Genomic DNA, 26,114 nt, shown 5'->3' on the forward strand with positions numbered 1-26,114 from the left:
TACTTCTTATGACTGAAGCACAAGTGCATGAGCAGTGCTCCACTCACTTCTCTAGGACTCCTCGGAACGTGAAATGGTGAACATCTTCTTGGATACGAGACATTCCCATTTGGCATTTTTGCACAGGTTTCTTTTCTTTAATGCTGCCCCCAGAGGTAGAATTGCTTCTGCATAGGTTGTAGCATCTGTGTCTATTTGGGCTTCAGAGTCATCTGCTCCCTATATATTATGGTAGTAGATGCACTGCTTATTGTTATTTTGTAGTTAGTTTGCATTTAGTCCCACACTAGTCTGACCTAATTTCCACTCCTGGCTGTCTTAATTGATTTCCGCCACATCCATATGTCTCCTGTTGACTTTGTTCTGGGCTACAGATAGTTAAGCTAGCTTTGATGGACAAATGCCTTCGCCAATCACCTTCTAGAATGGGTCTCTGACATCTCATAATAGGGTTGTCTGGTTTATCCTCAGTTCTTCCCATTAGTCTTCTTTGAAGGCTGCTATTATTTTCTGGACTTTTTGATTATTTGACCTATTGCTTGTCTTCTGACCATCCATTTCCCTTGTGATTCTGTAGTGCATTGTCCTCTTGGTTTTGACCTGTATCTGTCTTCTGTGTTTGTTTTGTCCAGATTGTGTCTCCATGTTTTCACTTTGGTGCAGGAAGTTGTCAACTATTGCTTAGGATAAGATGGGCAATTAAGCAGGGACAGCGTGTGTGGGGGGTCTTACTGTTTGACCTACCTTTTCATCTGTATCCATTACTTTGCAGCAGCATTAAACTAGTACTATAATCAAATTCAAGGCAACTGGAACACATTTTGCTTTGGGGTCCAGCTGCTTCTAGTTTCACTCTCTCTGCCCTCAATTTTACTTTTCACTATGTAAGAGACACAGGCGCTATCTCCTCCCCAGCTTCTCTCCATCCAGAGAAAAGTGCGATCAATACCCCCAACTATTCCTTCTCGGCTCTTATCTCCCAAGGAGTGACAATACTGAACTTGTCAATGCAGAAATCCATTATGCCGAGAAGAAAACAAAGCATTTTGGATTTTTTTTAATGTCATCATTATGAAATGAATTAGTGGAACAACAGAAAGATGATCTCAGTGGGTGGAACAAAGAATAAACGTTGTCTTAATATTCAGCGGCAAATCAGTTCCTGAGCACAGTGTTAGGGGGGTAGGTAAAACTGTTCTCTCCCACTTGACAGCTGTTAAATGTCATTGTATATTTAACACATTTATTAGCTTGTTGTAGAGATAATTGGATTGTCTTTCTGTTCACCTCCCAGACTGACTACTGTGAAGCAGGTCAGCTCCCCACGTCCTCTTAGTCTCCTGTCTGTGAGATGAAATGTGTTGCACGGGTCAACAGAACAGGTGAAGGCCTTAAGTGGCCCTGATACTATCGAGAAAATGCTACAAAGTATCTTATGCTATCATCTAAAGTCACATTTCAAGACTCATTGCCATTACAAGTCTCATAGACTAATCACTGACTCAGCCATAGTGATTCATGTTCTCCCTCTTCTACAAGACAGCATACAGAACTTGTATTATATAAGTTTTTATTGGTAGCACAGTCAGGAAGGCTTTATTCACATAGATATAACGGGGCACATTTACTTACCCGGTCCAGTTGTGATCCAGCGGCGTGTTGGCCGACGAGGATTCGGGTCTGCCGAGATTCACTAAGGTCGTGCAGCTGATATCCCGCAGGTGTCCGCCGGAGTTCACTTTCTTCTTCCTGGTGCATGTGAGTGCTTGATCTTGAGACACAAATCGTTTTTTAAATTCTGCGGTTTTTCCGAATCCGTCAGGTTGTCTGACGGCCACGCCTCCGATTTCTGTCGCGTGAAAGCCGGCACCGATGCGCCACACAATCTGATCGCGTGCGCCAAAATCCCGGGGCAATTTGGCGCAAAACTGAAATATTTGGGAAACCCGAAGAAAGTGCGGCGTTCGGACTCTTAGTAAATGAGCCCCAATGTGAGATATTGCCCCACAAATACGATTAGATGCTATTGGGGAATGCAACAAGATCAGTTGGTTACTAGGCCTACTAGAATGGAAGTAAAGCCACTAGGGTGCAATATATATTAGGGTATAGCCATTGTATCTACCCAATGGCAACACAGATGATAGGTTTGTGATAGCTGGAGTAGGTAGCCATATACTAAGGGCTAAACATTAGTGTCAGTGTTAAAGGGAACCTGTCATCAGAAATTGGCCTCATAAACCACTACTCATATAAAGTAAGGTAGCATAACACATTCTGTTATTTGTTTCTTGGTCTGGTGTGATGGCATCATCCAGAAAATCAACTTTGAAGTGAGATGTAAATTGGTTTTATAAAGTCGAGGAGGAGAAGGGTTCAGCACTGAAGTCAAGGTGCTCTGAATGCCTTCTCCTCTGTGATTGACATCATACATCCGACTTCAGTGATGTCCCTGGATGCAGGACCATCAATTACAATGAAGGGGATTTCTGAGGAAGAGAGAGCTTGACTTCAGTGTTAAAATTTCCGCCTCCATGAATTTCTATAACCGATTCACATCTCACTGCAAATTTTCTGGATGATGCCATCACACTGGTTCATGAAAGAAACATGATCTGGAAGGTGTTCATCTGCTTGACAACATACTGGTAGTGGTTTATTAGGTCAATTTCTGATGACAGGTTCCCTTTAAGATCTGGTATAAACCCTATAACTCCTTTATAGTGATCTGCATGGAATGTGCAGGTCACTTTGGCTAAAGAAATAGAATTCATTTGTAACAGTCAACATATCACATAGCACTAGGTGTGTAGTTATATGTCACTCTGGGCTCAATACTGAGTAGGTTTGATAGACAATGGGCAATGTATAGATAGCAGAGGCATAACTTAAACCTGCAGGTTCCCTTGCTATATCTGTACCATAAATTGTAGTATTATGCTGCCCTAAGGACATGAATACAACTTTCAGTTTTATTTCTTAGGCATGAGGTCGAAGGGTCCTTATCAAGCCTGGTGTGGCTGAATATTGGTTGAAGAGGAAGTACTTATCTAGGAAAGCATAACTAGAGGTCAAGTATGGAGATGTTGTGCAGACTTTCAAAAGATAGCTATGGTGGGCAAAAGGAGAAGGGTGACATCTTGAAGGGCAGTGATGGTTGGTCAGCATTGTGACAACAACTGAACCTTAAAGGGGTGGGCCACTCTTTTACATAAGTTTCCCACATTCTTTAACTGCTTTAATAATCCATTCATGTTTATTACCTAAGTGATTCAGCAGTTCTGACTTACTTTTGTGCTGTCTGCAGACTCTCCATGATTCTTTGTTTACATGTCTGAGCTCTGGTGAATAGGAGGGACTGAAGCAGCAGAGTGATGACTCATCCTGCTCCTCCCTCCACTCTCCCTGTTTCTGTCGGTGGGGGCATGCTGTGAGAGAAAGATACACACAGTAGGAGAAGCCATGAGGACAGAGGGCAGTATGGAGAGAACAAGCAAAGGCGGAGGTGAAGGAGATAAAAGTACAGGTACATATAAATGTAGAGACATGGAAGAGGTTTATTAAAAATGACATTGGTGGACATCTATCTGATATATGCACATAGCGTATGATGTAAGCCTTGCACCTTTGTCGTGTTGGATACATCTTTAGGCACTAGGGACGCTGGCGTACAATTCTACACCACGTCCTGTCTGGCCTAGAGCTGCACTATTACCTCGCTAGTGGTCGCAGGCTATAACAAGTACACAGGTGCAAGGAAGGAATGCCCCATGCCTGCCCACTCCGCTGCTGGACATGCCCCATTATACCTCTTTATGCTTACTTGGTGTGGAGATGCCATAAAGGAGGATATAGCTGCAAACCGGAAAACTATTGTACAAACCCTGGTAAATCTTCCGCAATGTATCAGTCATACAAAATGCAGAATACTTTGTTACAATTCTCTTTCATGTATTGTTTGGTATATAAGTGGCATATGGAGATACACTGAGATATCTACATCTTATATAATCCTGGTGCACATGTAGTCATGGTACTTACTGTATTCAGAAATCACTCATTTTAATTTACAAATGTTGCTGGCTGCTTCTAATGTATTAATTATACCCTTCTCATGACTCAGGTTTGGCTCCTTGTGGGTGGTCTTTGTTTTTCTGTATAGCATCATTTATTATTTATACTTTAACTCTTTTGTTTCCCGCTACACATCCTTGTTAGTTGCAATTGAGTTCATACTGTTGCTAGTATAAAAATACTCACGATGTAATGAGTCGTTCATACAAGACTTCATGGCATGGTAAAGGGAGCTGGGAAGTGTTTTATTGTCAAAACGTTATTATATTAGACAAAGTCAAAGGAAGGTTACACAGTGTAACAGCCTGTGAAGCTACTTCAGGGAGGGTAATATCCCTCCTCATTAGCATCATTTTAAAAGTTGATTTTAGAAGGGAGGAGGCGAATGATAACAAATGTATGATCACCACAGTCACGGTGCCTGGATCTACTATAAGTGCTCCCGGTTAGTCATGCTTGATTTTTTTTAACTGTTTCATGCCCTTCTGTTCTCTGTGCTATCCTCAAGCAGCATTTTACAGTTTATATGTAAGATAGTGATTTTTATCTAATACAAACAACATGATGGTGTAGAAATATGGAACACTGGTGAACTAAAATAAGTTCATCTTAATAGATTTTTCTTTTAGTTTTGTGTCATATTTGAAGACTTTTGTTAATTTATCATTCTGCCTACACCTAGACTAAGCTTTCATTGTGTGGGAGCACTTACAGTGAATTTAAGGGATGACTGTAAATTAGTAAGTAGTAAGATGACTATAAAGCTTCTCCAGCAATGAGGGGAGAACTGTGTATTACTGTGTATGTGTAATAGCTATGTTGTCTCCTGTCTCAGCACTGTATCAGGCTCTAGGGCAGGAGACAGGTGGGTATTCCCGGCCACCTGGAAGTTGTCAGAGTGGAGCTTCCGTGCCCTTTTAAAGGGAACCTATCATCAGAACCACAACAAATATGCACAACAGTTGAATAGCTTCTAGATAATGGGGGTCATTTACTAAGGGCCCGATTTGCGTTTTCCCGACGTGTTACCCAAATATTTCCGATTTGCGCCGATTTCCTCTGTATTGCCCCGGGATTTTGGCGCACGAGATCGGATTGTGGCGCATCGGCGCCGGCATGCACGCGACGGAAATCAGGGGACGTGGCCGAGCAAAAACCCGCCGCATTTAAAAAAAGAAATGTGTCGCTTGGGACGTGCTTACCTTCACTTGGTCCGGCCCGGTGAACTCCAGAGCGTTCAGATGCTGTTCAGCGCAGCAGCGCCACCTGGTGGACGGCGGAGGAACTACCTTGATGAATCCCGGCAGGACCCAAATCCAGCGCAGAGAACGCGCCGCTGGATCGCGAACGGACCGGGTAAGTAAATCTGCCCCTATGTTTCTTTCATGGCCCAGCTTGGTGGCAACATCCATAAAATCAACTTTGAAGTCAGGCAGTGGGAGAGTTTAACACAGAAGTCAAGCTCTCCCTGCCCCTGAACACCTCTTCTCATGTGATTGACATCATGCGCCGGACTTCAGGAGACCTGATCAATGATGTCTCTGGACACAGGACGATCAAATACAGTGAAGGGGGTGTTCTAAGACAGAGAAAGCTTGTGCAACATCTCTGCCAATGCGCCCCTTGTACCATACAGAAGTAATATGCAGCGGTAGATACTGCCTGGATAGGCAAGGGTTAATCTTATTCAATATTATCATCCAATAATGTTCCACCTTTGTAACTGGAGTGTGATTGGAGAGTGAGATTATCTGACCAGGGATTAACAAAACCCTTAGTCAAGGGAGGAGTTAGGTCTCTTTAGATCCAGCTCCTGGCAGCGGAGCACCATCTCAGAGCACCAGCTCTTGCTACAGGCCTCCTAGGACTCAGCACATCAACTACACACTGAGTGACAGAGATAGCATGTGCCTCACACCTCAAGTGAGATCACACAGAACTATCAGGACAAAGCTGCAGCTTCCAGCATTGGACACAGCTACAACCCAGCTTGCATCTGCAACCAGGCTGGTGACCCAACTCCTGAGGTTCCCTCTTCAAGATCACTCCAGTAATCTGCCTTTGTACAGAATCGTTTGGCCTGTTGCTGCTGTTCGAATAAAGAACTGCAAGTTATTTTCATGGACAACATTGCCTCCGTCTGGTCCCTGCTACGGCTGTATCACCATCAAGGGCGCCCCATCTATCCTCCAGGGACACATACTACAGACTCTAAGGGCTGCCCCAGGGAGAACCAGCACCACAGCCTCTCCCTCATCTAATTTCTTGCATACACCACCTGCTGCAGACCTGCCAGGCTGTAGGACAGCTCTCCGGTCCCCATACCAAGCACCGTGACACTAGCATGCCTAGGCCGCAACCGCCAGCCACTCCAGTATTCTGGGCCCCGGCTGCCTCCAGGCCCCAAGAAAAGGCTAGGCCCCGATGGGGGATGTTGCACTTGACTTCAGAGTTAAACTCTCTGCCTCCTTGACTTCATTAAAGCAACATACATCTCACTTCATAGTTGATTTTCTGGATGATGCCACCACAACAGGCCATGAATGAAACAGGATTTATAAGCTGCTTGGCAGCTTGACCACATACTGCTCATGGTTTATTCGGTCAATTTCTGATGACAGGTCAGCAGAAATCAATCTAATAAACCACGTACAACATTGGGAGTGAAAAGAACTGGACCGCATATTCACACATTATACAATCATTTATTGCAGCTAGGCTACATTTACAAAACAAACTAAAGGTTCTTAGTTACATTTTGATTAAATTGCATAAGCAACTAACCACTGCACAGTGACCTCATTGTAATGGGTCCCCACGCTATTATGTAGGGCATCACTTGGCATCCACAGCCCCTGCAAAACAGCACCAGCAGGGACGGAGACCCAGTTGACCGCCCCCCCAACCCCAATACTGGCACTCGTAGCCCCCATGGCTCTGGGTACTGGGTCCCCTAGCGGCAAAAGATCATTGTATGAAGTGTGTATCTGTAGTCCAGTTCTTTGTTCTCTTCCCCTGTTAATAAACCACTTCCATTATGCTGTAAAGCAGATCAACACCGTCCTTATGATGTTCTTTTCATGTCCCGAATAGTGGCATCATTGAAGTGAAATGGTTGTATAAAGCCACAGAGGTAGAGAGTTTAACGCTGAAGTCAAGCTCTCCCCACCTCAGAATTCCCCCGCTGCTGTGACATTATGCATCACATTTCATGTCACTGGATGCAGGGTCATCAGTTAGAGCTTCGGGGGCATTCTGAGGTAGGGAGAGCTTAACTTTATCATTAACCTTTTTGTTTATCTGACATTTCTCTTTAAAGTTGATTTTCTGCATAATGCCACCACACTGGGCCATGAAAGAAACCAGATCTGGAAGGCATTAAGCTGCTTGACAACATTCTGGTAGTGGTTTATCAGGCTAATTTCCATTGACAGGTTCCCTTTAAGCCTGTATGGAGACAACTCGATGGCTGAGCCCTCTCCAAACAGGGCAGGTGTTTGCTAATTTATTCGGCAGGCACCATTTGGAATTTTTTTTACCAACTTCCCGGTACATTGCATCCAATATTAAATGGTTTAACTAAAATGTACAACTTGTCCTGCATTACGGTGCACAGACGGACAGTGCGCCACATTTATTACCGAAACTCAACAGAATTGTTTCACAAGCTCTATATTAAAGGTGCACCAAAAAAAGTTGGTGCAAACTTCACGAGCAGTGCAGGGGTGCCAGATTAATGAATAACGTGCGCCATATTTCATGAATCTGGTGCAACCTGCTGCACACTCCTTTTTTTTTTTTTTAAATGTAAGCTATTAGGGCAAATTTACTTACCTGGTCCTGACGCGATCCCCGATTCGGACGGTCCAATGAAGATGAAGTCCAGCACGATTCACGAAGCTCGTGCGCCCGAGTTCCTGCATCCGTCGCTTCCCCACCAAGGTCCGCCGGAGTTCACCTTCTTCTTCCCTGTGCTTGTAAGTGTGTTAAATGTTAAATCCCGCGCGTAGTCCGAATCCGTTGGGTTGTCCGATGGCCGGTCCCCCAATGTGTGTTGCATGCAAGCCAGCGCCCATGCGCTAAAATCCGATTGCGTGCGACACATTCCCCGGTGCGATGCGATGCAAGACGGAGATCATCAGGAAACCCAACAAAAATGCGCTCCATGGACCCTTAGTAAATGAGCCCCATTGTCTCTTAGCTACCTTGTAAGGCAGTCTCCTTAACATTGCACATGACTTTCAAGAAGCCTAATAACATGATACAGAATAAAAGCCAAACAAGTATATCTTTTCCAAAAGGAACAGATTCCCAACTCTAGACAGTTCTGTTTCAAAATGTTTGTGCCTCTTCAGTACCGTGTGAGTGCTGATGACAGTCTCCCTTTAGGTAAACGAAGCTGTGACTAATCTGTTTGACTGCCTCATATGCATCTACTAGTCCTTTTTCATCATCAGGGGACCCTCAATTTACCACCTTAGTGCCGACAGACTGTGGCAATACAAGCTGGGTGTGTCTGGGGGGCATTCCAACTAAGTACCCCCTCATCACGGGTATTCTGATCGCACCCCCACTATAGAGACCAGAAGAGCAATGGTGGTCTAAGGCGTCTGCTGAGGGAATGAAATTTCATTTATAATTGAAATATTTTGACAAAAACAGGCAATAAAGGAATAACCTTGGTAACAGTGGTAACTACATTATTTTGCATGTAATTGTGAAGCCTTCATCTTCTGATGAGTATTTGCACTTTTTAGATAAGTTTCATAAAATGTGATAGTAAAAGTTGCTTTTCTCCGTTGAAGCCTGGACTATAGAGCTGACAATCACTCGACACTTACGGTCTCCGGGTCTGCAGAACATTTCCCCTGCCATAGTATGACTATTGTTTTTCACTTGTCAGCATGTGGATGGGAATACTTTGCCACACTTAATAAGGAAATGTTTATAATAACCTGTTGGACAAGTATGTGCGGCTCTTTCTTGTTAATGGGGTAGTTCTGCAGTGTCACTTGGATTTTCCTATGATTGTATTCCAGTAACAGGTGTCTGAAAGCTCAGAGATTCTTCATGTAATTCTTCAACTATGAGGAGCGCAGCTGATTTCAGTCTGATATATTCACATTGCCCAATCTACATCTGGTCTATGATGTAGACATAGGTCATAGGTCATCAATTAATAACACCATCAAGATACCTGCCCTCAACCTGCCCTTCACCAAGCCCAAAAATCAGACCCCTACTGTATATTTATGTATATTTCCTGCATGGACCTTCATAGATTTACCAGAGGAGAATGTGACTATAAAGAGCACTGCTCACACTGGTAATTTATCACAGTGTAGTACTTAATTTTTCCTCTGGAGGCACTGTAGGGAAATTGAACATCAATGTCCTTTCCCTCCCCCTGGATCACAACCGTCCACTGTGGATCTTAACAGCATAATGCAATATGATGACTTTTTGTCAGGAGACCCAATGCCTTTATTTACATAATTTCATATTTTTACATACTGGCTTTATATAGATCAATAGGACATGCCATGACTTTTAATCGTTTGGGGTATGCCCTGAACACCCACAGGCCGGCTACAGTACCAGCAGAGCCATGTAACCAGTAGTGCCACTATGGCAATTCATTGCTACTCTAATGGAGTGTTTATGACCTTTGGCTTATTATTTGACTATCTTGCTACTGATCTCCAATATTCCTATTAACACCTTGGCTAGTCCTGGCTATCAATTGTGCTGCCCACACTGATCTACAGCCTGTGCCTAGATGTCTCTTGAATTCTACCTGCCCTTGGCTTGCTCTTGACTATATTTTGCATGGCTCTTGGTGTTCTTCACCAGTGTCTCTCAACTTCAATGTGGTTGATCAACCTGGTGATTCTGTTACTAAACAAAATTCTGATTCCTATATAGGGGAAATTAGTAAAACTATTGCAGTTATTGAGATCGTGGACATAAGAGTAGACCTATAGTACAACTATGGTTCCTTCATTCTCAGGATAGTTGGGGATCCACCCTATAGCAATATACCATTGTTTTATGAGATGGAAATATCCCTTTAAGGTAAATAAACGGTAAAGATAAAAGGAAATGTAACACTGTTCTTTTCATATGGATAACAAATGCAAAAGGCTGCAATAAGATGAACAAATACTTTAACCTCACTGTATTTTATATTTGCAATGAATGGGGTATTATAAGTTTTGTGAGAGATTGCTGCTCCGAAGAGACTTTTTGTGAAAAATACAGCAAGATGTGGGTGTTTGGTAGCAGGCAATTAGTTGGAAAATGTTAATGTTCCTGTTGCAAAACTAAATTAATGGTTTCTCCTTTGTTAATACATGTAATAATTACTAATGTGACAATATTTTTATAGCAGTATCTCAATGTTTATGTTACCTTCAAGGAAAAAAAACCTTAAAAGCCGTGCTCCTACACACATCAAGTGGGTTCTGTAACTGGAGCAGGAAACAGAGGGACCCAAATAGAAGGTCCTGGCAGGAGCATAGCTGTGGGAGTATTTGGGCTCATGCAGAAACGGATTAAGACCACCATGGGCCCTGGGCTGTATGAGTATTATGGCCCCTACAGGTCTGGAATCACTTCATACATATGGTACTAGAATCAGCTTCTTGGGGAATGGAGGATGTGTCCCTTCTGTCTGCTTTCATTCTGGGGTTTCAGGATGGTTCAAAGGTCATGAAATGGCTCTTGTGTACACGAGTATTGAGAGCAGATTGAGTAATCCATTATTGAGGTATTCAAATAATAGGACTAGGGCAGTAATCTGAATTTTAGATTAGGATTCTGACTTAGTATTTTAGGTGGAGTCTCCATAATTTCGACAGGTCAGTTATCATATGGGTTTAATGCAAGGAGTTATATCAAGTATATATCCTCATTATCCTTTATCCACAGTATATAGTAGATAAAAATCTTGGAAAAATGCAAAAATCAGTGGGGTCCAACTGCTGGAACTTCCCCCAATTATGAAAATGGGGGTCCAATTTTTCCTAACTGTATAAAGCATCAGGTGGAGTTTGCATCCTTCTCAGCGGCCTAACTAGGAGAGACAGGGCCCCATAGCAAACTTCTGAATGGGGCTCCCTTTCCCGTTTAAAAATATACATGATACACATCACATTTACACATACAGTGCCATATACAGAAGTATCGCGTATATATACACATGCAGTATACACACACCAAACATCACACATACTCACACCCGTATTCAGCATATACATATTATGCTGTACAATCTGCAACACAATGGGGCACATTTACTTACCCGGTCCAGTCGCGATCCCGCGGCACGTTGTTCGACGAGGATTCAGGTCTGCCGGGATTCACTAAGGTCGTGCGTCCGATATCCTGCATGTGTCGCTGCTGCGCTGAGGTCAGCCGGAGTTCACCTTCTTCTTCCCGGTGCATTTAAGTGCTGATCTTGCGACACAATTCTTTTTTGAAATTCCGCGGTTCGTCCGACTCCGTCAGGGTGTTTCTGTCGCTGCGCCGATACGCCACAATCCGATCGCATGAGCCAAAACCCGGGGCAATTCAGCGCAAAAAGGCGCAAATCGGAAATATTCTGGAAAACCCGATGGAATTGCGGCCGAAGGACCCTTATTAAATGTGCCCCAATATGTGTATAATGGTGTACATCCTCCATTCTTTGGTGCAAGGTCAGATGACGGGGCCCCCTGACACTGCGGGCCCCATAGCGGCTGCTATGGCTGCTACTGCTGTTGTTATGCCCCTGATCTTGCTGCTCCAATCAACACTATGGGAGCAGTCGGAAATTGCAAAGCAATCTGCTATTTCCAGTTCTCCCATAGTATCCAGTGGGGTAACAAGTTGCATGCTCGACCTGCTGCTTCATTCATGAGAACGGGTACCCCCTTTTCATGTGAATGATGGGGCATAGTTTTCTTGATTGGTAGCAGCATTCAGACTTCCACCAGTTTGTTGTCCCCAAAAGCACAATAGTTCTTGTTTCAAACCCATTAAAAGGACTGGCTAGGATTTTTTACTGATCAGTTTGTGATCAATGCTGGCTGGTAATTGGCACTTGCACCATTCAGCTACCTTTCAATGGCGGCAGTGACTTCAGTGATGGCTTTCTGCAACAACAGGGACAAGGATCGGAATGCTACTGTATCAGTTTTCCATGTTCTGTATCAGTATTGTACTGGTCCCAAATCCAATATGGGCATTGCAGGGTACTGGCCCATCACAGCTGGATCAGAGGGGTTAGATAAGTTTATTGTACATACTTTGACACCTACTGTATTAAATCAGATTTGTGACAACTCCTTTTAGTCCTGTGTTCTCATTCAGCTCTTTTTCCATTACTAAGTTTCCTCTTGTAATACTTGACATTCCTTTACTGTCTCAATCCACTCTTGAACTCTGGAAAGGATCCGTCCCATCCTACAATGTGAACACTGGAGAATTAGAATAACTTTCTCCGTAAATCCTGCACAGGGACATTCAGTGTATTCATAGAAAGATATAAATCGTTCCAGCTTGTGCCCTCGTGCCCGTAGCTATGGTCTGTTTCACTGTTATGGGCCATCAGTCTTCATTCTTGCATAAACAGTATTGGCAATGTGTGTGTGTGCTCCTTGTAGTGGCAGGAGCTGCGGGAGGCGAGTTCTCCTCTGTGCCCATGTGTTATTTCATCTCACTGCCCGACCTGCGAGCAGCCGCATAGGTAATGTAAGTAATAGATTATAATTATGGGTTCTGTGTAGCTAATGGCATTCCTACTGGATACAGTATATACATTCACATTATATTAATGTAATGATCAAAGTAAGAGATTTAATGTCCTCATACTTCATCTTGTATTGTATTGTTACTATCACATTTCCATTGTCAGGACAATGAGGCTCCTTACATTACTGGTATTTTTTTTTTCAGAATTCATGCAATTACACTTTTAGATCATTTTTCTTTTAGATTAATTTGTGTTTTTTGTTGGTGTTTTGAGAATGCATAAGAGAATGTCTTGGATTGGATTATTGCATAAGATTATAGTTTTTGAGCCTTGCTGCATACTGTACTTTGTATTTGACTATGATTGTACTGAATATTAACTAGGTTGTATAGTTTGCACACAGTAGTGTAACAAGATTGTAATGGGCTACATATACAAAAACCCTTGCCATTTCCACACATTACACTTGAAAATATGATGAATATAATGCAAATATACCAGCAATTAATTTCCGCACACATAAATATATACCAGCATTTAATATGCTGTGAAAATAAATGAACTGCACACCAGGGCGCGAATACATATAGCAGAGACGGACATTGCTGACTGATTACATCAGTAGTAGCTACTGCCTTCTACTACTGTGATGGCCTGGTCCATCATAGTCCGTGTCCTGATGGGCTCTTCACATGTTACAATTCTCAATCAGGTATAGAACCCACCATGACTTCTTCTGTTAATCACTGCAGGATTTGCCAGCCAGGAGTCTTCACCTCCTTTCCGCACATCTTCACACTGCGCCCCTAAAAATATTAGTTACAATACAATGTCTCTTGGATAGCAACAATGTTGCACTAAATAACACTTACTCCATACACGCTTCCCCTACATTTACCTAATCATACACTATGCCCTTATCAGTGTATCATAGTATATAATATATTCTATTATATACTATCCCCTGCATAAATATATATTCAACCCACTAAAATATGTATGTAAAATAGACCCTAATTTATGTTCAGCACACACACATTTTTATACAGCACCAGCACTCACTCATATGCTGTACCAGCACCCCTAATTTAAAAGTACCACAGCAGCACCTGCTCCTAAATATACATTCATTTATCTATAATTAACAATAGCACCCCCATATTCATTTATATTTAATAGTAGTCCCTCATTGATATGAAAGTAATAGTTGCACCTCCTCATTTGTATTTAATAATACTAGTACACCCTTATTAATATATATCCATCCTTAATAAGAAATTATTAGTGTCAACCCCTCATTCCTATATGATTACTAGTTGCACCCCATCATTTGTATGCATATAATAGTGGCACCCCCTCTTCTGCCTGTGCTCCTGCAGAGCGACGCAGATGACATTGAACACACCTGCATTTGCCTACATCCTGAGTCATAGGGACATTGACATTTATTATTTCATTAGGCAACTAATGTGGTGCTGGGGCCTCTGCCTCCCTAAAAGAAATCTACCTTTAACATCAAGCATGGATAAACCAGGGACACTTACTCATAGATCCAGGCACCCTGACTATCATAACCTTCTTATATTTGTTATCCATGGACTTTATTTCTAAAATCAACTTTTAAAATTATGCTTATGCAAAGCTGAAAGGCTACTTGGTCACTTTCCAGAGCCCCTCCATGCTTTAGCCTCGCAGGCTGTTACAGTGTGTAAGAAGCATTATGTTTTGACCTATGAAGTGTTACAGATTAAAGCAGGGAAAGGGTGGGTGCTGAGGGGGTAGGGGGAGACAGTGTAACAGCCTGTGAAGCTGCAGCATAATGGGGCTCATGGTTTTTCTGGAAAACTGCTTTAAGGCAAATCATAGATTCTGGCACCGTAACTGTAGTAGTCTTCTTATATTTGCTATCCACGGACTCCTTTCTTCTAAAATTATGCTAACAAACCTGACAAGCTACTGGGTGGTTCCCAGAGTGCCTCAGTGCTGCAGCTCCACAGGCTGTTACACTGTGTAAGGCTCTACCACTATGTGCCAAAACTTTTTGTATTGCAGTGAGTATACATCAGGCAGAGAGAGGAGGGAAGTGCTAAAGGAGCAGTAGGGAGGGGCTTTGGCAACCGCCCAGTAGCCCTTCAGTTGTTTTTATAAGGAAGGGCATATGGATAACAAATATAAGATAACCATAGCCATGGATCCTGGATCAATGAGTAAGTGTCCCTGGTTTATCATGATGGGTTTGATGGTAGATTTCCTTTATTGTAATTTTTCGCCAGTACTGTGTCCTGATACGACTGTATGATGTATACAATGTGATAAAAGATAAGAGTACGCCATTTAACTATACTTCATTGGGCAAAACACAATCCTAATGAAATCCAATTAAGTAAGAAAAGAATAAAAGAACCAATTCAACAAGTTCAAGGGTCGGAGTAAACTGATGATTCATCTCCTAGTTGTGGATTTTTTGTTCACTTTATGTACAACTTAAATACATGCAACCTTCTGTTCTGCCCTGAAATCGGATTCTTACCACTGCTTCGCAGGGATGCGCTTGCTGTTGATTTTCACAGTTTGATTTGATATTTTTAGAACACAAGAAATGAGGTTACATCTACAGCAGAACGTGGATAGACACCATTAAAGTGTCACAATATTTACATGTCACATCAGCTTCTCGGCGGTTTCCGTGGGCCGGAAGGTCAAACATCCTCATGATGTTTGTAAACTGCAGATATGATCGTCGCATTCAGATTTCATTATGATGCGTAGAAATCGTATAGAAATGACTACTTCCCATAGTGCGCTTCAGGAAATAGTAATAAAAAATATAAATCCGCATTAGTAGATGTCACACGCGGTCACATTCCACTAATCTAATGATCTTGATGGTGCCACAAAGTTCCGGAAACTATCATATCTTATCTTTACATTTTTAGGTCTGTAGGGATAAGGTTCCTTCTGCCCCTTATAGTTTCCACCAATGAAGAGGCCATACATTAGCTACAACAGGGCGGCACAGTGGCTGAGTGCGTTGCACTTCTGCCTTGCAGCGCTAGGGTCCTGGATTCGAATCCCACCCAGGTCAACATCTGCAAAGAGTTTGTATGTTCTCTCCGTGTTTGCGTGGGTTTCCTCCGGGTACTCCGGTTTCCTCCCACACTCCAAAACATACAAGTAGGTTGTTTAATTTGTGAGCCCCATGGGGACAGGGACCAATTTGTCATGCTTTGTGCAGCGCTGCGTAATCTGTGTGTGCTATGTAAATAAAGAATTATTATTACAATGCAAACAGGATAGTCACATATAGGACATACGTGAACCGTTCTAAACCTCATCTTTTCATTTTCATCAAGCAACAAAAGACCCCCTTATGTCCTATTCTCATATAGTTCTTACCAGTATGTGCTTCCATGCTATATGTCACTCTGTTTCTCTTTGACATAGAAATTACTTGTGATCATCAGAAACACACATACATGTCTGAGATCAGATGTTTGGAACCATATAGAATAGCTGTAACATCTGATCCCGTTCAGGGCAAAAGAAAAGCTGAGGATGAGCTATGTTATTTTGTTCTTGAGTTACATTCTGTCTTTACTAGTCTGAACACGGCTTCACTAGCTTTCTTAACCGATTCCCACCATACCCTTCTGTCTCCTGTGGATTAACAATTAAGTTAGTTGAGATGGACAGAATCTTTATCCACACACTTCTCCTTTCCTAGATTTTAGGGAACTGGTCCAATCACATTTGGACTGGGACATATCATATATACAGTTTGTCTGCTATTTTCTCATTGTTTGCTGTAAGTCTACTTTGAAGATTTCTGCCTTTGTCTTGATTTCTGTATTTTGGATTCCTGTATTTTCAGCGCAATACATCAAAAAGGCTTCTGCCTGACGCAGAAATAAACGCAGCCGGTGACTTTTGACATGTGAAAATTCACCGGCTGCAGCGAGTAAGCAGGCATGAGGACAGTAATGCCCGGCACCGGCCCACTCCTGGCTGGCTGCACCTTCCACTCGGCCAGCCGCACCCCCCCCCCCCCTTCATGCCCCACTGGCGTGAATTTGGCGGATTGGGGAGAATAATCGCAAGTGCTATCAATAAACTAGCACTAACGTGGCACAGAGATCCAGATATGTCTCTGTTTTTGGAAGTGTAGACCAGTTGGCATCTATCACTTAGAGTAGACTGGACAATTAGGCAGGGACAGGGGGTTTAAATTTAGGGTTTACTGTCCTTGTCTGACTTTCCAGTCCATCCATAGCATTGTAAACTGCTTGTAGCTTGGGACTCTAGTTCCATTCTCCTAGACTATAAGCTCACTCCACCTTCCATGTCCTCAAGCTCAATGTAAAATGCAGTTTTTAAGATTTATATCTCTTTTAGATTCTAGGCAACTTGATAGGACAATAATACATTCAATGTTGATGCCTTATAAATTATGGAAAAGGGCTGAATATGCTTTCTATGTAGTTCATGAATTCATGAATTCTCATCCTTGATACTTTTCTGTAGTTTATGTTATGTTGATCTCATTTTGTTCCTCTAACATGTTATAGAGTTTCTCAACATTTTTACTTTTCATTTTTACTTTTTTTTTCAATCGGTAGTGGATAGGAAGAATTGCTTGTCGTGTTTTTTCTCTCTTCTTACTATGCTGTAATGTAGTTTACATTGCAATATTTATATCCAGCTCCTGGCAAACTTCAACCCTCAGTAATAGTATATAGAATCCATGTCCTTTTCCATGCCTCTGCTTGTATTTTATGATCTGCTGTGATGTTAAGGCTAATATAATTTTTTTCTGCCATCTGATGAGTAACAGGTGGTCGGATTAATGTGTATATTTTATGATTCCCTCTAGTGTGTTTTACAATCATTTTTTACTACCTTATCTACCAGGATTCATTTTACTATTAAAGCATTGAGTATAAATGTCCATACATGTGTTCTTACTCCAAGATGCTGAATTATTACTATAGGAAATGTTGGCAGGTGATGGCACCAGCACTCACTGGGGCTTATTTACTTAGGGTTGCAGATCACACTTTCATCGGACTGTTCACGGTTTACAGGATTTGCGCGGCTGTCACAGGTATTTAACAGGGGTTTGCGCTGGGATTGTGTTGCGCGCAATTGGATTTTGGCGCAGCTGGCTTTAATGCGACAGAAATGGGGGGGTGCCATCGGACAATCTTACCGATTCGGACTGAGAGCAGGATTTAACTTTCGAATTGTGGAGCAAGACCAAGGACTTACATGCACTAGGAAGAAGAAGGTGAACTCCGGTGGACCTGAGCGGGGAAACGACTCATGCAGGATATCGGGCGCACGATCTTCGTGAATTGCAGCAGAGTGAATTATCGTCGGACAATGCACTTTCAGGGAACTCGCTGGACCGGGTAAGTAAATGTGCCCCACTGACTCCAGCTGGCTGCTAACTCTTTCCTTCCATCACTACTGCCCTGCAGGCATCCTCGCGCTAGTTATGTTGCAGGATATCAGCACTCTAGTAGTAGTAAACCCACTCACCCGTCCTTGTCTTCAGGTCCCTGGTCCTTACCCCAGGTTCTAGTAGCGTTCCTGAATGGGCAGGATCACATGGTGCCATCCTCTTTGGGCTCTTAGCTGTACCTACCCTCACTGAGCAGTGACACAGCTGTGGACACCTATAGCAGTGGATCGACTGCAACGTGGAGGAAGTTCTCGTGTTCCTCCAGGGAGTGAGATGGGGAGGGCGGCCAAGAAAACAAAGAGTAAAGAAGATGACCAGGGACAGCATGACCACGTAGGAGGATCGGAAAAAGCTGGAATATTCCCAATGAAATGTTTAGCCTGCCCCCAAGTTAATATTTACATGAAAGTGGCCAACCCCTTTAAATCTCCTAGTTTCAAAGTCAAATTTTGTAATGGGTCTCTTAACTACTTTGTGTCTTTATGTTACTGTTGTCTTATGTTGTACAGGAGTCTTTTGACCACGACCGGTTCCTGGGCTGTTACTGGTACACCCCCTATAGCTATTCATCGTACCTTTGGTGACCTCACTTTTCCTAGGACACCTGATTACTTCAAGGAGATACTTATGTTTCAACTGTGCCTATAAGAGACATACATTTTCCCCATTGTCCCTTGTAATTGGAAATAATGGGCAATCCAGGGACAGTATTGTTCTATGAAAACAATAATCTTTTGTAGCATAACTCTAAAAGATGAAATGTAATGAGCCGTCAGAAGGAAGTTCTGCAGAGGGGAGCGAAAAATATTTTATGTAGAGACAAAGCAAGAGGTTGATGACACATATACATGCTGTAAAATCAGAAAGCTTTGAGTAATTATTTGCTTCTACTTTTTGTCATCTTCAAAGTCTGCAAGACTTTTTCCATATTCGTAAACCAGTTTTGCAGGTTATCTAGGGAGTACAAGACTTTATTTCCCGATTATCTTCATTTGCAGGTGGGGAATGCTATATGGGTGGGGCTTTGGTGGGGGGGGGGCTTAATCATTTGTGTCCTTTACCACTGACAAAGTGGGGGAAGTCTTGTATTCTGGCCGTAAATACAGGAAGTATTGCAACAGTATGGCAACATATTGCACCGTATCTGTACTGTATCTGTATGAAGTACGGTGGCCTGGTAAATGAAGGATGGCTGACTATTGGCTGGCTGAAAGAGTGCACCTCCCACTGGTTCTGGATACTGCACGTATATACAGCAGCATACGTTACACAGCCGTATGCAGCACGAATTTAGCCCGTATTTTATATGTTCCCATTGACTTCTATGGGCCGAACATAACGGAAATACTGTGGAAAATAGGACATGGTCTATACTTTTACAAGGCACACTCACTGTACGGTACGGTGGACAATACGGCCATGTATACGGCCGTTTTTATACGGTTGTGTGCATGGAACCTAAAAGTTTTTCTCTGGTTTTCTTAGTTCTGTCCTCTCCTCTCAGATCAGTAAATGTTTACTGAAAACAATGCAAACTGCAGTTTGTCTGTGTAGTGTGCAGGGGGTGCCAGATTCAGGATTGCTGGCATACATTCTGCATGAATCTGGCGCCCCCTGCACTGCTCCAACAGAGTGCACCACTTTATTTTGGTGAACCTTTGATATGGGGCATGCAACACAATTCTGTCAGACTTTGCATAATAAATGTGGAGCACGGTCCGGCTGTGTTACAGAAAACCCATTTCAGTGCAGAAATTTCGGTTGCATCGGAAATAGTGCAGTCACAAATGAGCAGCGTGTGACACATATGTGGCGCGGACACTTCTTAAACAGTTTGCACATAAAAGAACGTGCAAAGTCCAAAAGAAAACTGGTGCAGGGGCTTAAGTCAATGGGGCACTTTTACTAAGGGCTTTGCGCCGCACTTTTGTCGGACGGTGCACGTTCTTCTAGGCTAAAACTGCTTGCACAGGTATTTAAGAATTGTCTGCGCCGCTATTGTATCACACACAACCCTTTTGTGGCGCAGCTGCGCTGGCCTCCATGTGACACAAATTAGGGGGCGTGCCGATTGTCGGTCTGGCTGATTCGGACCGAGCACAGTATTTAACTTGGAAATTGTGTCACACTGCCTATGTTAAAGGTGCACCACAAAACGATGTTGAACTCTGTCGAGCCAGTGCGGGAATGCACCCCATTCATGATTTCTGGCGCACGATCTTAGTAAATCTAGGCACCCAGCATTATACATGAAAGTATCCCTTTTAGTGCAGTTTCCGACTTTCTAAGTAAATGGGCCCCAATGTGGCTTAATATTTCTTAATGTCTGAAACAAGACTTACCCTAGACATCGTCCATTTGAAGTATGACACTTGAGAAAAACTGACTTAAAGGGGTTTTAAGTCTTTAGTTTGATTGTCCTAGTCTGATCGGTGAGAGTTCAAATGCTGGAACCACCATAGATAACAAGAATGGACCCCCGAATGATCAAGAGACTTACAGTAGTCCCTTATTATTGAATGGATCGGCAAAACCCCTTTATGGTGATCATTCCAGAAAGCCACAGTATCATCTACTGGGTCGCTGGATGCTCCACTGCTTCTATTCATTTCTTCATTTACATAAGGGACATAGTAGCCTTGTTTTTGTGATCATCGCTGATCCCAATGGTAGGATCCCCAATAATGGGACACTTTGCACCTATACTGGGTATAGGCTGAAAACACTGGGATATTTTCTTTGTGTATTTGGGCTCTTATCTGAATCTCAGTTCTACTTCTACTAAATAGGGCTCATTTACTAAGGGCTCTGTGGCCGACTTTTTCCGTTTTGCGCCAAATTCCGTCAGGATTTTGGCACACGCGATCGGAAAACCAGACGAATTTGGAAAAAACGCGGAATTTAAAAAAGAATTTGTGTCGCAAAATCAAGCACTTACATTCACCGAGGAGAAGATGGTGAACTCGGACGGACCTCGGCGCAGCAGAGACACCTGCAGGAAGTTGGCTGAATCGCCGGAGAACGCGCCGCTGGATCGCGACAGGACCGGGTGAGTAAATGAGCCCCATTGTCTTAAGAACCCAAAAGCCTATACAGCCCAGGGATCTGCCTCCATTTCCCATACATACTGTATACTGAACATTACCGAACCTCTCCTACATATAACATTTTTATTTTCCATATATATCAGCAGTTTGATTCCCTTTGGTAGAAAATATTGAATAAAATACATATTAGAAATAGCAAATTGCGAGTAATATAGCATAAAACCACTTTGTAACTAGCATTTAACTCAGACTCCATTCCCCTTAATGCTCATATAGGAATTAAAACAACTACGAAGGGAAATTATGAGGGCGCAGCAAGAACAATTTTCCATTTGGTTACTTTTGTAAATAACGTAATTACATAGAATTTCTTCACTTGAACGCATACATTATTTCAGCAAAGTGCTCCGAGTTATTTAATACAGCCAAGTAAATAATTGATTGTCACTGTTTGATCATGGGATTCCTTTGATACATAATATTAGAGAGACTATCTGAATCCATTACACTTTATTACTCTGACTCATTTGCCTCCATACAATTTGCAGTCATATGGATCAATTTAGCCCTGGTTATTCTTGATATGAAATGATTGGGAACGTCAGAACTAAACATAACACATTTCTTTTTTTCTCCGCATCTTTCCCTGGAAACATTCTGGACTGAATACAACTTCAAAGAACTTGGTAAACTGCACCTTATCCAAAACAAAACTGTGTATAATTCAATATTTCAAGGTATTACAATCATTATAGACCAAGCAGTCCTTGAATAGTACCCGGGGAAGTTCTAAGGATTTAGAAAATGTTTATAAGTAGCGTTGTCTGTGGACCACATAGACTTCATCAATGATATAGGAAAAGGAGTTCAAGGAAAGTATAGTAATAATAGTAAAAACGGAATAAAACAGCATCAAACCTATCAGTCTTGGATGCTACACACCATCTATAAACTAGGAAATTCTACCAAATGATAGTGTAGTTCTATTGTACCTATAGATTTATATGCCAAATCAGTGTCCCATACATAGAAATACAAGTTTTGCTAATAAACTTTATTATCCTGAAGGGAAATTGGAGTATTGACATCCACATACACATCAAAAAAAAATATATACATGTACAGCCAATAAATTTCTCATATTGTTGTCTAATATATCATTATAAGTAGATTCCACCCCAGAAATATAATGCAATACACATGGCTGCCAGTCAGTGGCGTAACGAGAGTCCGCTGGCCTAGTGGCAAAATTCATCATGGGGCCCCTATCACCATAATCATAAACACCATTACTGCAACAAAAGGATCAAAAATCCTAAGTGCTCATTCACACGAACATAATGGGGACCGATATGTGGCCACACCATTTGCAGTCGAATATCGGTCCCCTTTTAAGGTCTATGGCATCCGGTCACTGTGAGGTGAAAACACGTTGTCTCACCGCACCTTGACCATCCACCGTGTAGTATAGGATATGTCCTATACTTCACCTTGTTATGGCGCCAGCCACTCGCTTTCCTATGGAGAGGGGAGCAGCACTCATCCCTCCTCTCCAGCGCATTACTTCATGTTCCCCCATGCTACAGCCCAGGCGAACATACAATGTATGTATGTACCCTAAGGGTGCAGACACCCTTGGAATAGTGAGGGGCTTGTTATGATATACCTAATACCCACTGTTGTTACACCCCTGCTTCAATGCTCTGCACATATATACAGTATATTGCCCTGTTTCTTTGCACAGTTTAGGGCAGTGGTGGCGAACCTATGGCACTGGTGCTAGAGGTGGCACTCAGAGCCCTCTCTGGGGGCACCCAGGCCATTACCCCAGCATGAAGCTCACCAGACAGGACTCAAAGAATCTTCCTACAGAATCTTCCTACAATGATAGACGAATTTGCCCTCCTCCTTTCAACTGTGTTGGTGTCCTTAGGAGGCAGAACTGCTTAAATTTCTGTACTGGCACTTGGCAATAAATAAATGGCTTTTGGTTGAAGTTTGGGCACACAGGCTCTAAAAGGTTCGCCATCACTGGTTTAGGGAAATAAAAAAAGGAAATGTAGAATTTTAGAGGGATCCCTAGAGGTAGCTTTCTCATATTTTCAACATAATGTTGATGTACTGTAGGGTTGTTAAAGCAAATTATTTGGCTTCAGTGTCTGCAGTATACAGAGTATATAGACATACAGGGGCTCATTTACTAAGGGTCCGTCGGATGCAATTTCGTTGGGTTTCCCAGCGATTTCCGTTTTGCTGTGAATTGTCCTTGGATTTTGGCACACACGATTGGATTTTGGCCCATCAGTTCCGGCTTACACGTCACAGAAATGGGGGGGCTTGGTCGTCAGACGGATTTGGACAACGCGCGGGATTTAACATTTAGAATTGTGTCGCAAGACACGCACTTACAAGCACCAGGAAGAAGCAGGTGAACTCCAGCGGACCTTGGTGCAGAAGTGACAGATGCAGGAATTTGGGCCCATGATCTTGGTGAATCGCAGCAGACCCGAAACCTCGTCAACAAAGCACCGCTGGATCGCGACAGGACCGGGTAAGTAAATCTGCCCCACGGTGTCTCGAACTGCCCTGTATCATCTATTAAAACAAATGTCTGCTTGCAATGCCTCAATGCAGTCGTTTTCGTAAACCTCAACTTTATTGCACTTGCATTTGACCAACAGAGCTTGCACAGGGAAGCTGGGGGGCTCTACACCGTATGACTTTGAAGGCGCCAAGAGCTGTGGACCAAGGTAAGTATACTGTATAGGGGTTTTTAAATTTAGGACACTGGTGATTTAGGACACTTAACAACTGACCAATAAGTATCTGTGGGAGGTTTTTTGTCCCAAATTACAGGTTCACTTCACAGTTGATGTTTTTATCATTAGAGGGTCCCATTGCAGATTTCATCAATTTGATGGAAAGAAAATAGTATGCAACATGCTGTAAATTATGTAATAATAAATAATAATTATTCCTTTATTCATATAGCGCACACAGATTACGCAGCGCTGCACAGAGCTTGCCAAATCGGTCCCTGTCCCCAATGGGGCTCACAATCTAATCCACCTACTAGTATGTTTTGGAGTGCAGGAGGAAACCGGAGGACCCAGAGGAAACCCACGCAAACACAGAGAGAACATACAAACTCTTTCTTGATGTTGACCCTGGGACTTAAACCCTGGTCCCATGATGTATTCCAATGGACCCTAATATAAGTCAGTGGGGTCTGTTGATTAGTCACACCATTGTGCAGATATGAAGCTTTGTTATTGCAGTATAATCATATAGATCATATCTTAGGTGATCAGGGCAGGGGTGGGTAAAATGGTACTTCAGCTCATTAGTGGTCTTCACAGACCCTGAGAAGATGCGAATAGCCAATGTCCAAAGAGTCCAATCATTTCACAAAGAAGGTTCTGTGACCCCCCCGGAACTTCCAGACGGGCGCAGGTTGTAAAAGCAGAAGTACTGGAACAACTAGGGAACCTGGAGCCAGAACTGGGCAAATATACTTCTTATTCCAACAATTGAGAGATGCCTGGAAAACTCATTTAAGCTTGTCAACAGTTTCATGCTGACAACCTATGGTTGTCCAAAAAGGCGAAAAAAAAGGTTTGTGCAATTTTACAGCATAAATTTATGTAGCCGCCTGTCTGCCCCCCTGCGGTGCTAATGTACTTTTGTGTGCATTACCAGCTACAGAAGGTCTCTGATTCCCTTCTCCATTTTGATACACGACCTGTCACCTTCAATGTCTTTCTATAACGTAACCAACTAAATAGCTTTCTGTCAAATTAGTTCTCCAAGAAGGGACTAATGGAAATAAATGAGAAAGGACTGGCACATTTGGAAACTGTGACTGAGCAAACCTTTAATTATTGTCGGCATAATTTCACTGTACATTGAGAGCAGATAAAACATGCCGGGCTGCCGCTCTGCCTCCCTATTATCTAGTATTATCAATGGCCTATGTAAAAGCTTGTGGAGTTATGGCGATAAATAATGTGATTACTTAAGACCCGCCAACCAGAATCAATGTCTTATTTTCGGCCGTGTTGCATTCATTTTCCGTTGCTCGATTTTGCAGTTACTGGATTTTGTAATGATTCAGTGATTTCTGCAATTTTAGTTGAAAATTTATACAAATATATTACTTAATGGCTGTAAATTAGATAATAATTGTTGAAGATAAATCTGCAGTGTATTTAGATTACAGTGAGTTGTAGATTTTTTAAGATAATTATATTCAACAAATATTGAAGATTCATCATTTTATGGGTCGTTTGCTATAAACTCGCTCTATTACCATATCTTTCGGACTATAATGCGCACCGCACCATCAATAAATGCCTGCTATACGTCTAGGTTCATATATAAGGCGCATCGGATTATAAGGCGCACCTGATTATAAGGATAAGCAGGTGGCAGACCTGTGCACAGTTCAAAGTAGCTGTTGTCTGTAAGAATGGTTCATATACAAGGCGCACTGGACTATAAAGCGCACCTTTGATGTCTGACAAAATCAAAGGATTTTTTGTGCGCCTTAAATAATGGAGCACATTTACTTACAAATTCCGACAGTCTTTAATCCTGCGTGCGGCGATTCACGAAGATCATGCAGAAGTAATCATGAATGTGTCACCATCTTTTTTGTGGTGCACCTTTGACATAGGGCATGCGACACAATTTGAAAGTTAAATACGGCGCTTGTTCTGAATCAGCTGGACCGACTGACGGCACGCCCCCTAATTTGTTCCGCATGGAAGCCAGCGCAGCTGCGCCACAAAAGGGTCGC

At 42.5% G+C, this 26,114-nt stretch overlaps 1 protein-coding gene across 5 annotated transcripts in view; it reads left to right on the forward strand.

Moving 5' to 3' along the window:
• CACNA1E (calcium voltage-gated channel subunit alpha1 E) overlaps nucleotides 1-26,114 on the forward strand; it is a 499,672-nt gene that overhangs the window by 172,221 nt on the left and 301,337 nt on the right. The window contains exon 1 of one of the 5 annotated variants that reach the window (XM_072129142.1): nucleotides 12,784-12,802. The exons of the other annotated variants lie outside the window; for them this stretch is intronic. The gene's annotated coding sequence lies outside the window, so the exon portion shown is untranslated. Of the gene's footprint in view, nucleotides 1-12,783; nucleotides 12,803-26,114 lie in introns of those variants that run through there. 5 annotated transcript variants of the gene reach the window in all.

The sequence above is a fragment of the Engystomops pustulosus genome, chromosome 10, assembly GCF_040894005.1.
Source record: "Engystomops pustulosus chromosome 10, aEngPut4.maternal, whole genome shotgun sequence".
Taxonomy (NCBI): domain Eukaryota; kingdom Metazoa; phylum Chordata; class Amphibia; order Anura; family Leptodactylidae; genus Engystomops; species Engystomops pustulosus.